This window comes from Argiope bruennichi, chromosome X2 (assembly GCF_947563725.1).
Source record: "Argiope bruennichi chromosome X2, qqArgBrue1.1, whole genome shotgun sequence".
Taxonomy (NCBI): Eukaryota; Metazoa; Arthropoda; class Arachnida; order Araneae; family Araneidae; genus Argiope; species Argiope bruennichi.
The window spans coordinates 57,077,239-57,091,615 of NC_079163.1; the positions used below are offsets into that span (position 1 = coordinate 57,077,239).

Consider the following 14,377-nt stretch of genomic DNA (forward strand, 5'->3'; position numbering starts at 1 on the left):
CTTGCAATTTTAGGCATTCATAATTTTTAAAAAATTGCACCTATCTGATATTTGCAATTCTATCAGAATTATTGTAATGATAGATTATGTTGAAGCATTGGAAAGTGCTTTCTTGCCAAAAGTGACTCAAAACAAAGACATTATGGCAAAATCTTTAATGAAGCAATCAAAACTAGATAAAAAAACAAGCGAATAAAGCATTATTTTTAAGAAAGCATTTTGCTTTATCTCATGGCAAAATTTAAATGACTTAGGCACTTAAATATAAAATAAACAACGAAAAGTGTTGTGGCTGAAATAAAATTAATATCGCTTCATATATCTCTAAGAATCTATCTAATGCTATCCGTTTGAAATTTTCTAAAAAATTAGTAAAAATTTCCTGAATTTTGCGCACAAAATTGAAAGATCCCACTGTTATTAACTATAGGAATGCCTTTAAATGATATTTTCAAGCTTATATACAAATATCTGTATTCCAAAATCTTGAATATACTTTTAAAAAAATTTGTAAAAGAATGGACGAGATATGCCATTGACAAATGACAAAGACAAAAGTTGGTGAGGTTTCATCACTAAGATGTAAAATTTTCACCTTTCAAAGCAAAGTCTTAAATTAAGTCTCTAGAAGAAAATAAAGTACAGGCACCGTTTTAAAAATTAATATGCGTTCGAAAAAAATTCTTTATTTGCATTAAACATTACTTAAAAATATTACTGAAAAAGTGATGATTGATTTTAGCGCATTTATATCTCAGATTGCTTTTCTTTTTTGTATGATATTATTAAAGAAAAGACAACTTGTAACATTGGACTTCTTTTGTAAAAATGTCGAAATAAAGAAAGATATGTAATAATCAATTTAATGATAGAAAATTTTTTTAAAGTTTTAGTTTGAAAAATTATGATCTTTAATTGAAATTATGTTTTTCCCTTTCCAAGATGTAGTTTTTCGAACAATGAATTTGGATCAGAGTTTAGTTCGGACCTACATATTGTAATGTGAGATAAAAAAAAAAATGGGAGGGAAAAGTGGGGGAGTGAAGTGGTTAGTCACTAAGATAAGATAACCAGTTTGATAAGCCCCCCCCCCACACACACTGTGGTTATTGAAAGGAAAGTTGGCGAAAAATGCTAGTTTCTTTTTCAAACACTCTCCCGCCTGAAGATGATAATTTTTGAAGTAAAATTTTGTCAAATAAAGATGAATTTCAGAGAAGCCATGCTCAGAATAATTTATCGCTCCGAGGGGGGGGGGTTAGAGGATGCACTCAAGATCACCGAAATTTAAAAAGTTAAAAAAATTGCTAATAGATAGCGCTGCTTGTCAGCGCATTGCAGCAACTTATGAAAATGTTTCGCAGGATAAAAGGAAGATGGTCGTGCCACAATCAGATAAGCAATGTAGAATGCCATGTTGCCAGAAAGGGCACAATTAGTGAAACAGCAATATCGCAGCAATGATAATGCAGCTGCAGCAGCGTGGGAGTTCCAACGTCGCAAGAAACAATGACGTAGGCCGATGTCAGCGCTTGATCGCCAAGACGTGATGGTGAAATTCGAGCGAACAGGGTAGCTGGCCGTTCTGCAGGGAAGAGGAAGAAAGAGGTTAAACACCACCATCGTAGAGGATATTGCTATAGTGGTCATGGAAGCAAGCAGTGAATCGCTTCACGTAACTGTTAGTATACTGACGATTTCGTGCATTCTTGATATGCCTTATTCCACTGTCCAACATATGTGTAGAATTCTGAAATTCTACCCGAGAATGGCAATTGATGATTCATGGCTATGGAGCATTCCGTGGACGGACGAAGCAAACTTCCATCTTAATGGACAGATAATTGTCACATCTAGATGACAGAAAACCCTTACGCGGTGCACGCAAATGCCTTGCATGATACGAAAGTGACCACATGGTGCGGGTCATTGCTTCATTCTTTATCGGATTATATTTTTTTGAACGAGTGAAGTCTCAAGTTCTTACTACCTGTTTTCTGTAAACGAACAAAAGTATCTTGATATGTTGCAGACCTACGTAACTCCTACTCTTCAGCAACGAGGTTGCCTACAAGAAATTATATTCATGCAAGAAGCAGCCCCATCACATTGCAATATCAGTCCAACAATTGTTCAGGCTAATATTTAAACACAAGCGAGTGATCAGCTGATGTTTTCCATCAGCTTGGCCTCCACAGTCACCTGATCTTAAGCCTTGCGATTTCTGGTTACGTTTTTTTTAATTTTATTTGGAAGACAACGTTTAACAACTGTGTTGGATTTGAAGAAAAGCATTTGCCGCCATATTCAAAATCTAAATGTTGACACTCTCCGTTCAGCGGTAGGAAGCGCGATTTTCAGAATGGAGTGCGTTGTCGAACATGATGGTTCATTTATTGTACATATTTTAGCACTAACTATATAATACTATAACTATTTATAGTATGTACTAAGCATGCGTTAATTTGCAAGCTTAGTACAGTATACTAAGCATGCGCTAATTTGCATGCTTAGTACAGTATATCATTTAGAGAAATGTATTTTTTAAAATAAATTGCAAGTGCAATTTTATATTGTTTTTATTGCGTTTCTTTTCTGTAAAACCACTGGTTCTTTGTTTAGCGATTTCAGTTTCCTTTTCTTCGCCTGATAACTCGCAGCGCCATCTACTGGCTATCTTTTAAACTATTTTTTTTAAATTTTATTTCAGAAATCTAGGGGGCATCCTCTAAAGTGTCTGTTGTCAAAATACTTTTATCTTCGGTAGTAGTAGAATGACCTCCAGAGCCCTGTGAGAAGCGGAAGTTTAATTTCGATAAACCTGTATATTACACAATACTTACAAACTAATTATCAGCAAAGCAGTATATTATGAAGGTTAGTCGGAAAGTAAGGTCCGATTTCTTATAAAGCATAAACCGTGAAAGATTTTTCAAAACATTTTTTTTATTGAATTCCTTACATGTTTTCTCTAATTTTCTGTATAGAGTCCTTATTTGTTTAGCCATTATATTCTACGAATTTTTGTATGCATAAATCATAGAAGTATGCCTCCTGTGAGGATAACCAGTCTTTAACTAGTTATCCTTAACACCTCGTCAACTGTGGCAAAGCGCTTGCTACCAAGAAACTCTTTTAGGTAGCAGAACAAGTGAAAATCGCTTGGTGCAAAGTCTGGACTATAAGATGGGTGGTCAACCTGTTCGCATCCAAAATATCCGATTATATTTTAGGTGTGAATAGCAGAATGGGGTCTGGTATTGTCACTCAGTAACAAAAATCTAGACTTCAAAAGACCAGAACTCTTATTCTGTATTGCACATCGAAGTTTAGTCAGGATAAGTGGCCGCATTTATTATTATTCCTTTTTTGCACAAAGTCGACTAAAAAGACTCAGCGTCTATCCGAAAACACGGTTGACATAACTTTGCTTGTTGAGATTGTCTGCTTGGCCTAGATGTCCTGTGACGTCATTCCATTGACTGACATTAGAGTATGGGGTTATGTGAGAAACCAGTCTCTTCTACTAGTGTGATAATGTTCTCCAAGAATTGATCACCTTCTGTATGATATTCGGTCCAAACAAATCAAGAGCACAAGACATTCTTTTTATTTGAGGTTGTTCAGTAAGCAGCCATGGGCACTTTGCTAAATTGTAAATTTTCAGAGACAATTTTGTGCAAAATTGTTCATTCCACATTCGAAAATTCCAGTGCTAAAGTTGAAATACTGAATTGCCGATCTTCACTAAACTTTCGTCCACTGCGTAGACCATATCTTCTGTGATCACTGATGACCGACCTGATGGGGATTCATCATTCCTTCCATCCTTGAAAGCTCTCATCCATTTACGCACTTTGCTGTCACTCATCGCATTGGGGACATACATTTCATTTATCTGTCGATGAATTTCCGCCGTTGAAACGCTCCTTGTTGCTAAAAACCGAATCGCTATAGACAGAACATTGCAACTACTTGAAACCTTGCTTTTCGAATAACTCTCGCACAATTCAAAGTAAATATTTTGTATATTCAAGGAAATGTGAATATTTACTCTAAATGATTTTTCACGGCTCATGTACGAACCGCAGTATATTACTTTTTTCATATTCAGAACCATATACATAGAGCAATTCATAAAAATTCCAGCTGAATACTGTTTTGCATATTTTTTTTTCATAATTTAATAGATATATATGTATGCAGCCTATTTAGAAATAGTAATTTAATAACATGAAGATACAGAAAGATATCGACATTCCGCAAGTTAAATTCGGTTTTTCTCTTGTAGAAGCTAAATTATATGGGTTTTTTTTCCATATATTGATATTTTTTAGCTCGAATTTTCAAATAGTTGTACAGAATTGTATAAAGAATAGAAATATGCATAATATCCATGCACACTTATAAATTAGGCACATAATTTAAAATGCACTAAATTAAGCATCGTAAATATCAATAAATGTTATTATGTTTTTCACATTATTTGAAAAAATTTTAGAATTATAAAATTTTGTAAATTGGTTTAAATAAAACCATCCACTGATCTTTATATTTTTTCCATCCTCCTTTTAGGCTCCTATAAGAGAAAGAAAACGATGTTGCATAGATTTAATATTTGTTTATTGAATTTAAATATTCGTAAATAATTCTCAATTAAATGAGTATAGAACCCTGATCAAAACTCATACTCATTATTCTGAAAAATGGGATGAATTTAGGCGAAATTCCAGTTTGATGTTCCTGACCTTTACAAGAAAAATCCTCATCGCCCGCTTCTGCCATAATAATGAATAATAAAAAGTTGCTAGCTATATTATCTGTCTATTCATCTATTAAGAACTACAAAATAGAAATAAAAACGGCCATCAAATGTACTAAAAAACTGTTTATTAAAAATAAATACAAAATCAATGAGAATTTTTAAAAAAAATTGTTGGTTGAAATTGCTGGAGTTTTAACAGTTTATTAATGCTCCAATTTCATTACCACCACTAGAAAATTCATCACTTTCATCGTTTCTTTTCTTAGACAGAAAATAAGCTTTAGCACTCTGGCATATACGATGCAATTCGAAATTTCTGCCCACAGTTGACTTTAGAAGACAGAGTCAAGTAGGATACGAAGAGGAATCCATTTCTGACAATTTTTCGTTGCTTGTGATCCTTTTCTAAAATTTGATGATTCTGCTGTGTTTGTGAAATTATTTAAAATCCAACTCGGTGCATGAAGAATTCCTTTTACTACAAATGAATCATGAGTGCCCATCAATGAAAAGTAAAAAGAATATTTAATGAAGATTATATAAAAAGTCAAATGTTTAAAAAAGATTACTGCATAAATTTCACCTGAACCTAATTGTTTATTAATAAATAGCGCATTATGTTTTGTTTCAAAGATTTTTTATTTGATTCAGAAAGATGTTGCCACTTCAGCTAGAATAAATACTGAAAAGACGAAAAAGAAAAGATATGTGTTGGATGAGTATTTGCATTAATCAAATTCAGCTATTGATTTAGAAATAAATTTTCTGGGAAAAAGTAATCATGGGTATTCAAAATGAATTTCCCAACAACATGATAAACAAATAAAAATAAACAATAGACAATTATGCTGAAATAAATTCCATTTTGACCATTATTTTGATTATTTTCGAATTTCTTCCTTTCTGTTTCCTTCCACTAAGAAAATGCCAATATGTGCTACGCAACTTCTTTTTATTAAAATGGAATGATTTGTACATAATAAAGGAAATATTTCTAGAATAAGTATTTCCGTTATTATTATTTTTTAAATTTTTATAATGATGCAGCACTTTTTTCAATGCGGTAATCGCATTATCATTGAAGAAAATTTTCTTACTGAACTGAAATGATTGCCTCTTTATTCAAAGCACTATGGAATAAAAGCTACTACGATTTTTCTATTTTAGAGATCGCTCCAGTAGTTCATTTTTTTATGCATGTTTGCCTTATTTAAAATAAAATCAAGTTGTATCGGAGAAAGCGCACCATAATTGAAAATAATTCATAAACATTCAAGTACAAAGAAATGGTTAGGACTTTTTTTAATAGCATTTTAGAGCTCTTAACATATTTCTACACTTTTTATCTTTCATGATAAGTTCAATTAACATAAAAAGGGTTTAATTCTATGAAATATCCTCCTCTTGTACTGACCATTGCTTTAGTTAAGCGGTCGGTGGACTCTATACGGTATTTTTGCGAATTTTTCATTTAGAGTTATGAAACTTTTTAGGCGCATGTATCAAAATATAAATAAGTCAAATTTCTTTTTAAAAAAATTTTGAACCGAAATATTATTTTTTTAAAAAATTAAAAGATGCATATTTAAAAAAAAAAAAAAAAAAAAAAAAAAAAACTTTAAAATATTCTAGGAGACTCAATAAATTTTTTTTTTTATTATTTTTCCTCATTAATCAATATAAATTTATTTGTAATAAAACTATAGATAATTATGTAATTCCAATTAAATGCTAATCTTTTAGAAATATCTTTATCCAAACTCAACTGAATTTTCAAAAGAATTTTATGTTTTTCGAAACTAAAATTGACTTTTAATTATCTAAAAAACTCGAAATATAAAATGCATATCCTATTTTCTTTTAATGTTTAAAAGAAATATTTATTATCAAGTCTATTTAATTTCTTCACAAATTAAGACGCTTGGAACGTTTCAAAGATATTTGAATCTAATTACAATATAGTAAATAGAAATAGTAGTATAGAAAATAGGAAAGTAATTAAAATATGCTTTTTTAATGAAATGTTCATTTTACTGAACAATAATCTTATAACACTGTTTTAGGTGAATATAAATATATATTTTGGTGAAGAAATGATAAAAATAAAATTTTATGTTTCTGCCCATTTTTACTTATTTCAAAGTCCATTGTCCCCTTAAGTTATTTTAAAATTATAATTTTTCTGTAATTAAAAATTGAAACGGAAAATTTCATTTACATAAGTTCATTGAAGAGAAAATAGGGCGTTTCCTATCAATGCGTTAGTTACATATATAAATATAGCATTTTTTTTTTTTTTATGAATTAACGAAGCAGAATTTAAAAGCAACAAAAAGTTCATTAGATTATATTTTAAGCATCAATAATTCATTCTAACACATTTAATATACACTTAAATACAATTTAAGATAATCGAGAAAAATTGTTCAAGTTTGAACTGATGCATTGAAACCAAGAATAAATACAATTTTGTAATCAATTTATAATATTTTTGCAATTTTATTTACTTTTTTTGTTGGTTCAATCTTTTTGAGCCGATCAATTGTATGCTTTCAAAGGGCCTTTTCTCCCTTGGTCCAACTACTCTGAATTTCATACCATTCTAAAACTAGAAAAAGTTTTTCTCGTGGGCATATCTATTTAGCATATATTTACTGATCATTTACTGCTTTCTTGAAATTTTGTAACAAATGGTAATGCTGTTCAAATACAATGATGATGATTTTAAATAAATTCTTTTCCTCGGAAGCAGCTGAATTAAAACTAAAAGTAGACCTGGAAAAAAATAAAATTTTAGTTTTAAATAAATTAATTATATAGCAGAAAATGTATTTAAAATTAATCAAGTTCTTGGACAATTTGTAACAAAATTTTAAATATTTATCTACAAAAGTCCACAATTTTCAATACTGAAACTTCAGAAAACCGGTAATTACAGTACACTCTCGAGTATCCGATTCGCGAATATCCGGCCTAGTTTTCTTTTATCGTAATCGAATGAGGAATGCAAGACTTGCATTGATAACTTTGCCAAGGCATTGGAAGCGAGTGTCTGCTACGATCCTTCTACGTGTCGTGTGTAAAATACAAGTTGTGACAGGATTTGTGACAGTGTAAAATATAAGTTGTGACAGTGTAAAATACAAGTTGTGACAACGTTTTGCTCGTTGTTCATTGTTTCGTCAGTGTGTAACGGATCTCAATTGCTTCCGTTGGTCCCGATTATAGATGTACAGTACGTACATTATTCTTGGGGAATGTTTTCTGTTTTTTAAGTCTACCACAGTGAAGGTTTCAAAATAGATGATAAACGAAAAAAAGTTGTAATGACTATGGAGGAGAAATTACGCGCTATGCGGCTACTAGACTCTTGTGTAACAGCAAAAACCGACAACTACTATGATTTACCGGGCCACGTTCACATTCTACTTGGCTTGAGGTAAATGGAGGGCTTAGTACTCAAAAAGAGGAGAGAAAATATTTATTATAACAGTGAGTTTTGGTACAAAAACTTTGTCTTCTGGTATTGGTGAGTAAAGAAATGAGTTCATAGATTTCCGGCCTATCCTGACTTTTTGTTATCCAGTCTACGCTTCCACCACAATTAGGCCAGATACTCGGGAGTGTACTGTATATGATATTTTCACTGGTGCAAATTTGTTCTCTCAAGTTTCAAAACAAAACCAAAATTGTTCGCAAACTATCTGTAAACAAAAAATGTGCACTTAACGCTTAACTTATCACTTAAATTTTTTGAATAGAATTAACACATATGAATTCAAATATGCGAGTCAAATAAAAACACTTGGTAGAAGAGTAAAAGAAGTTTCTATACTAAACGCAGAAACAAGGGATTTGATTATGTTTTCCTTTACAATATAAAGGCCGATGGTGGTAAAGTATCGGCTTCGAAGTATCCCAGATATGATTCCAATCAAAGATTGGATGTGGGCTCACTAAATTCGATATCAGAGGCTAAACATCCTCTCATCGGTGTTGGCCTAGATAAGAAACGAGTATTCCCCAAGAGATATTTTGTATTTTAGCTTCGATTAACTCAAAGCTTTCATTTTAAATATCAGATTTTATCTGAAGCCAACGAGCAAGTTTTAAAAACGTTTTTTTAAAGATCAATCAATCCTCCGATCCTCTACCCTCAAAACACGTTCTGATGGAGGGGAGAGTGAATTAAATTTAAATCTAAATAACTATTTAAAAATTTTTTTGAATAATATCAAGCAGCCGTTAAATACAACTAAATTATTCAACAGATAAATCAAACTATTTCTAAGAATTATATATTACAGCCATTATAAAATCAATTGTTTATAAAAATATAGTTAAAATGTGCAAGAGCAGATGAAATTAGGTTTCAAAACGTAATGGCTGATAAATCAAAGTGTTATTCTTTCAGAGGAGCTTCCAAAAATTCAAAATTTTCATTAAATAACTGTTCTCATTAAGGACCGTTTTAAATTACTCAAAGGATAAATATATCAAATATTTTAGGAGTAAGTTTAACAAAATTTCATTAAATTTTTTTAAATGATTTTTAAAATATTAAAAAACATTTTAATATGATGCCCTTTAGATGAAATATTTAATATGCAATTCTCTTTACTAATACCGAAAGAGGAGATACATATGCCTGTGATCTGCATCTCAAGGCGATTTTTCTACACTTGAATTGGTTTTAATTAATCGAAAATTAAGCGAAGTCTCCCCTGCCTTAGAGATAACTTCTAGAAGTATTATGAAAAATGCTAGACCATCTTAAAATTCAAAAAATCATATTTTAAATTATGTATACAGTAGCACAAGTTTTCTGCAGTTTTGGAAATTTTTCAAAATATTTCTAGATGTGATTAGCAATTTGTAATTTTAATTCTTAAAATTTAAATCAGACCAACTTCATCATTTAGTTAGGAAATCAATGCAATTAACTTAGTGGGTTAACTAGTTGTAATTTTATATATGCAACTCGTATTTCTAAATATTTACGCAAATATTATAATATATAAATATTAACTTACAATATCAACAGTTTATTTCATTTGAATAGTTAAAGAGCGCATTGTCCCGTTTTGTTTCTCCTTTCTGAATCACTATTAAATATTGAACACTTAATTTTTATATTTCTATTTACTGCTAATTTTTCTTGAACCAATATTAAATTCTGGAAAAGATAACTGTATTTCATGAAAGATTTACAAACGGAGATCCATGGTCAATTCTATAAAGAAATTCCAGTATCATAATGCCCCTATTTTAATGAATTTTGCAAACAAAATTAAATCAATTTAATCTCACAAACTGAATTTTAAATCAAGAAATATTTATTGTAAACCAAAATTGAGAATTTTTTTTGATAAAGCATAAAAGATAAATCTAAATTTAATTTCTACAACGGTTAATGAAATGTTTAAAGAAGAATGTAGAAATCCAATTCAAGAGCTTAATTTAAAAATAATTAATATTAATTTTTTTATCAAATTAGAGTTCACCAGTTGGTAATATAAAATTTAAACTGATTCGTTTAAATTATTTTTATTTTAATATTGAATTGAGGACTTTATTAGGGTTACTAAAGAAAATAAACAAAGAATTTCGAAACATTTTTTTGTCGAATTCAGTTTACTCATCAATCGATACCGCTATCATTGAAAATATTAAAAAAGGGAAGATACCTTTGCTTTTATGCTGCATAATACAAAAATTAAAAGACGAGATTAAATTATTTTTTTATTTCAGGAATATTAATTTGAAATCAATAAGATTAAAATTCAGAATTTTTGGAAAAATAAAACTAAAAATTTGGCACTAAACTTTAAATGAAAATACTTTTGAGTACTTATAAAACATAATTCTGGCTCTGAAGTTCGGTGAAATTATATAGAGAAGTTATTCGACTAATTATTCAATACCAAATATTTTGAGGCAGTTTAATGATTACATGACTGTATGAATTTCTCAAACTGAATCAATTTGTAAAACAGATGTAATTCAGCGAAAAATTTGTTTTCAAGCGGAACGCTACATTATGAGCCAAAACACAGTCATCAAGATTTTTCCGTCGTTCTATAAGCGGAATTTACAACAAAATATGTCCATCTCGGCCTCAAAAAATATCAGATTAATGATTTCTTATTCAATCCATGCCATTTTTCATTATAGCCAAGTTCTTATTATTTATAATTTCTACACTTGTGCACTTTTATTATTAATGAAATTTATTTCCCTTTTTCAAATCCAATTTAGTTTCTAGCAATTCTAAACAATCTATTAGCTATTTCAAAATACTAATCGGTATTTTGCAGATTGATAGAAGTTTTCGATGAATATTAATATAGCCTTTTGATTTCATTTATATTAAGTCAGATTTCAGGTGAATTTTATTTTATCAAACATAATTCGTTTATATTATGTCTGCTTTTACTTAATAAAAAATATTTTCAGATGTTGATGATTTGATAGTGAATATCAGAAACGAAGGCAGGGCCTATAAGTTCAAGACTGGACTTGGGAAATTTCGAGATAACCGATAAACCAAGATATTAAGAAACTCGATTTTTATTTTTGTTATGGGAAATGTAATAAAGGCACTTTTATTTTTAATGCGATTCATTAATTCTATAATTTTGTGCTCCTTGGTTACGGCACCCAGGGCACTTGCCCTACCTACCCAACCCTAGTAACGCCACTGTTGTCGTTGTCGTTGTCATTCCATTTGCTACAATCTCTGACGTACATACAGTTAGTTGTCCAATCCCACTTTCAAGTTTTGGCGCGCTTTCTTCGAAGGTTGCTTTTCTTCACGAAGCAAGACAATTCAAGGTAAACAACGCTCGACTCAATCATCTTTCCACATTCCACCATGTAGGGAAGTAAATGCCAGACAGAATTCTTGTCTGCAGTTCACCTTGACCTTCCCTTTTCCTTTCAATCGATACTTGCAAAAAAAGTGCAACTTTAAGGATCTTACATAATGAGAATAAAGCTCTCTTAAAATACTATGAATTTCGTAAAAAAAAAAAAAGGCCAAAAAGAGTTCATATTCATTTTAAAGATATTTAATTCATTGCCTCTAAAGCTTTCGGTAGTATTCTGATGATTTAAATTAGCATAGTATGTTTGCATTTGTTGTATTCATTCTATAAACAGGTCCAAAGGCAAAGAAAGAACACTGCCTCATTTCGCATTACATGCGAATTTTCAATCAGCTGATGTTTTTTGAACTCCGAATATGTTTTGTTGTTTTGTTTAATCAAAGGATCTTCCTTTTATCATGATTAATATAGATTAGATAGACTATATTTGTTTGACTATTACGGAGGAAAGTTGACCTCCGAAATTTCAAAATGGAATGGGGAAGGTACTAAATTACTATGCGATGTAATCTAAAAAAACATTGGCGGATATCAATGAATAGCTGAAAGAATTTAGATCTCGTATCAACACAAAATGAAACAACAAAAATCATGCCCAACAGGAGAATGATTGGTTTGTTGATAAGTTTTGATTTCAAAAAACTCTTTTTTCTCTTTAACCCTTTATTTACTGAATTATGTTGCTATCAATTTTTCAACTTCATTTATGCACTAGTAGTTAAGTTTTCTTGCAGAATAATCCCAGGGAACCCAAGAAAACTATTTTAATTAATAGAAATATCTTGATTTAATTATTAAATATTTTTAATTCCTACTTTTAGCTTATATTAACTTCTTGCTATTTGGGTTACATTCTCCGTGTTCTTTAGAATACCATCAGCAAAAATTGTCATATTACGAAGATATAAGCCAGATTTAAATGGTACTTTTAAGTACCGTCAGTAAATAAAGGGTTAAATAGAATATTCGTTTAAATACGTACATAATATTAATATTCCTCTTGCAAACTCCTGATAAATACAATAATTACTTCAATAAATATATGTTTCAGCATAATTCTTTCAATAAGGTGGATATTACAAATTAAGTTTCGAATATCCATAAATATTGTCTTAGTTAAAATAAAACCGGAATATGGTCTTAGTTAAAATAAAACCGGATAATTTCATTCATGTAAATAATGTTTAAAAATGTTCATGAACGTTCTACTCAGTCCTTTTTCAAAGGTTTGCCTTAACACTATTTAAATTATTCATCTTCTTTTTGTATACACTTGATTTTACTTGATTTTTTCATGTTTTATAAAAAGGAATTTTCAAATTAATTTTTTACTTGCTTTCTGACGTACTATAGTTTGAAATTTTGCACACTTTTCTATTGTTGGTGATTATATACAATTTAAATATTTTAAAAACAAAACTAATAGTTTATCTGCAAATTGCATTAAATTTGTATTCAATTTAATTGGCCCCATCTGTCAATAATTTGAGAAAACTCTGATTTGAAGCTTTCATAAAAATTATAACAATGAACTCTAAATTTAAAAATAAAACTAGAAAATAACTAAAATAGAAAAAAATTTATTCTTTTTAGTATATTGCTACATTTTAAAATATTATTAAATTCATTTTTCATTCATCCTCTTTCTCTCATCTATTAGGTTGTTATGTAATATTCCCAGAATCTGAAAATTTAATAATCAGTACAATGCTAATTTTTCAAAATTATGTAATTTATTAATTCTAAATAAAAATTCAGTAAAATCAAGAAATAAATTTAAAATACGATATAAATATTTCAACTGAAGCTAATTTATTCAGTTAATACTTAAATAATTAAAAAAATTAGAATATGTGTTCATTCTTGCTTTGAGTAAATATTTTACTTAGACTGTTTAATTTTGATAATCTGATTTATATACAACTTCATCTATTTGATAAAAGTCTATTAAAAAAGCAGATGTTGATCTTTTATGGGAGGATTAGCAAGCCATTACACAATCATATTCTGATGACAGCAGAGACTCTTCTAATTGAAGGAGCAATTTGAAGAAGGATGAAATAGGATCAGCTAAATCACAGAAAAATTCTGGAATTGGATCCAGCCTGCAATTTGACAAACAGTAGGATCACTCCTACTAGGAGAACACATTAGTATGAAATAGTGAACACTTCTTCGCTCTAAAATTTTAAAATACAATTGGCTTTTAATTTAAACAGAGCATTAGTTTAAATAGTTTATTAATCACATGGTTGAATATTTCTTCTCGTTGATTCATTTTCCCCTTGAATTCTAAGATTTCATATTTGTTAATTGAATCAAGAATAAATAAATTTGTTATAAATAAAAATGTCCATTAGTATTTGGTAATAGTTCAAAATGTGCAGATAAAAACCCTTGTGCAAGTTTAGTCTTTATAATAAATGTAGAAGTTGGAGACATAGATATGACGAATGAATAAATAATATTTGTTAGCAGCTTTTTCTGTTCATCTATAAAGTATAGTTTTATTTGGAGTATAAGCAAGAATATATTAGCTAATAAAAAAAGGACCTTGCTATTACTGAATGAAAGCTCTTTGCAGATTATTTTTAGGATATACATGGTTCACAACTATTTTTTTTATAATGAAAACGTTATAAAATAAAAGGATATAAAAGGATAATCACAGCAGCTACATACATTTGTCTTAAATTTTCTTAATGTCTTTGTTTATTCTACCATG

General features: G+C 29.7%; 1 protein-coding gene across 3 annotated transcripts in view; it reads right to left on the reverse strand.

Annotated features, from left to right (window-relative positions):
• LOC129960122 (retinoic acid receptor RXR-alpha-B-like) overlaps positions 1-14,377 on the reverse strand; it is a 179,141-nt gene that overhangs the window by 134,353 nt on the left and 30,411 nt on the right. The gene's annotated exons all lie outside the window — the stretch shown is intronic.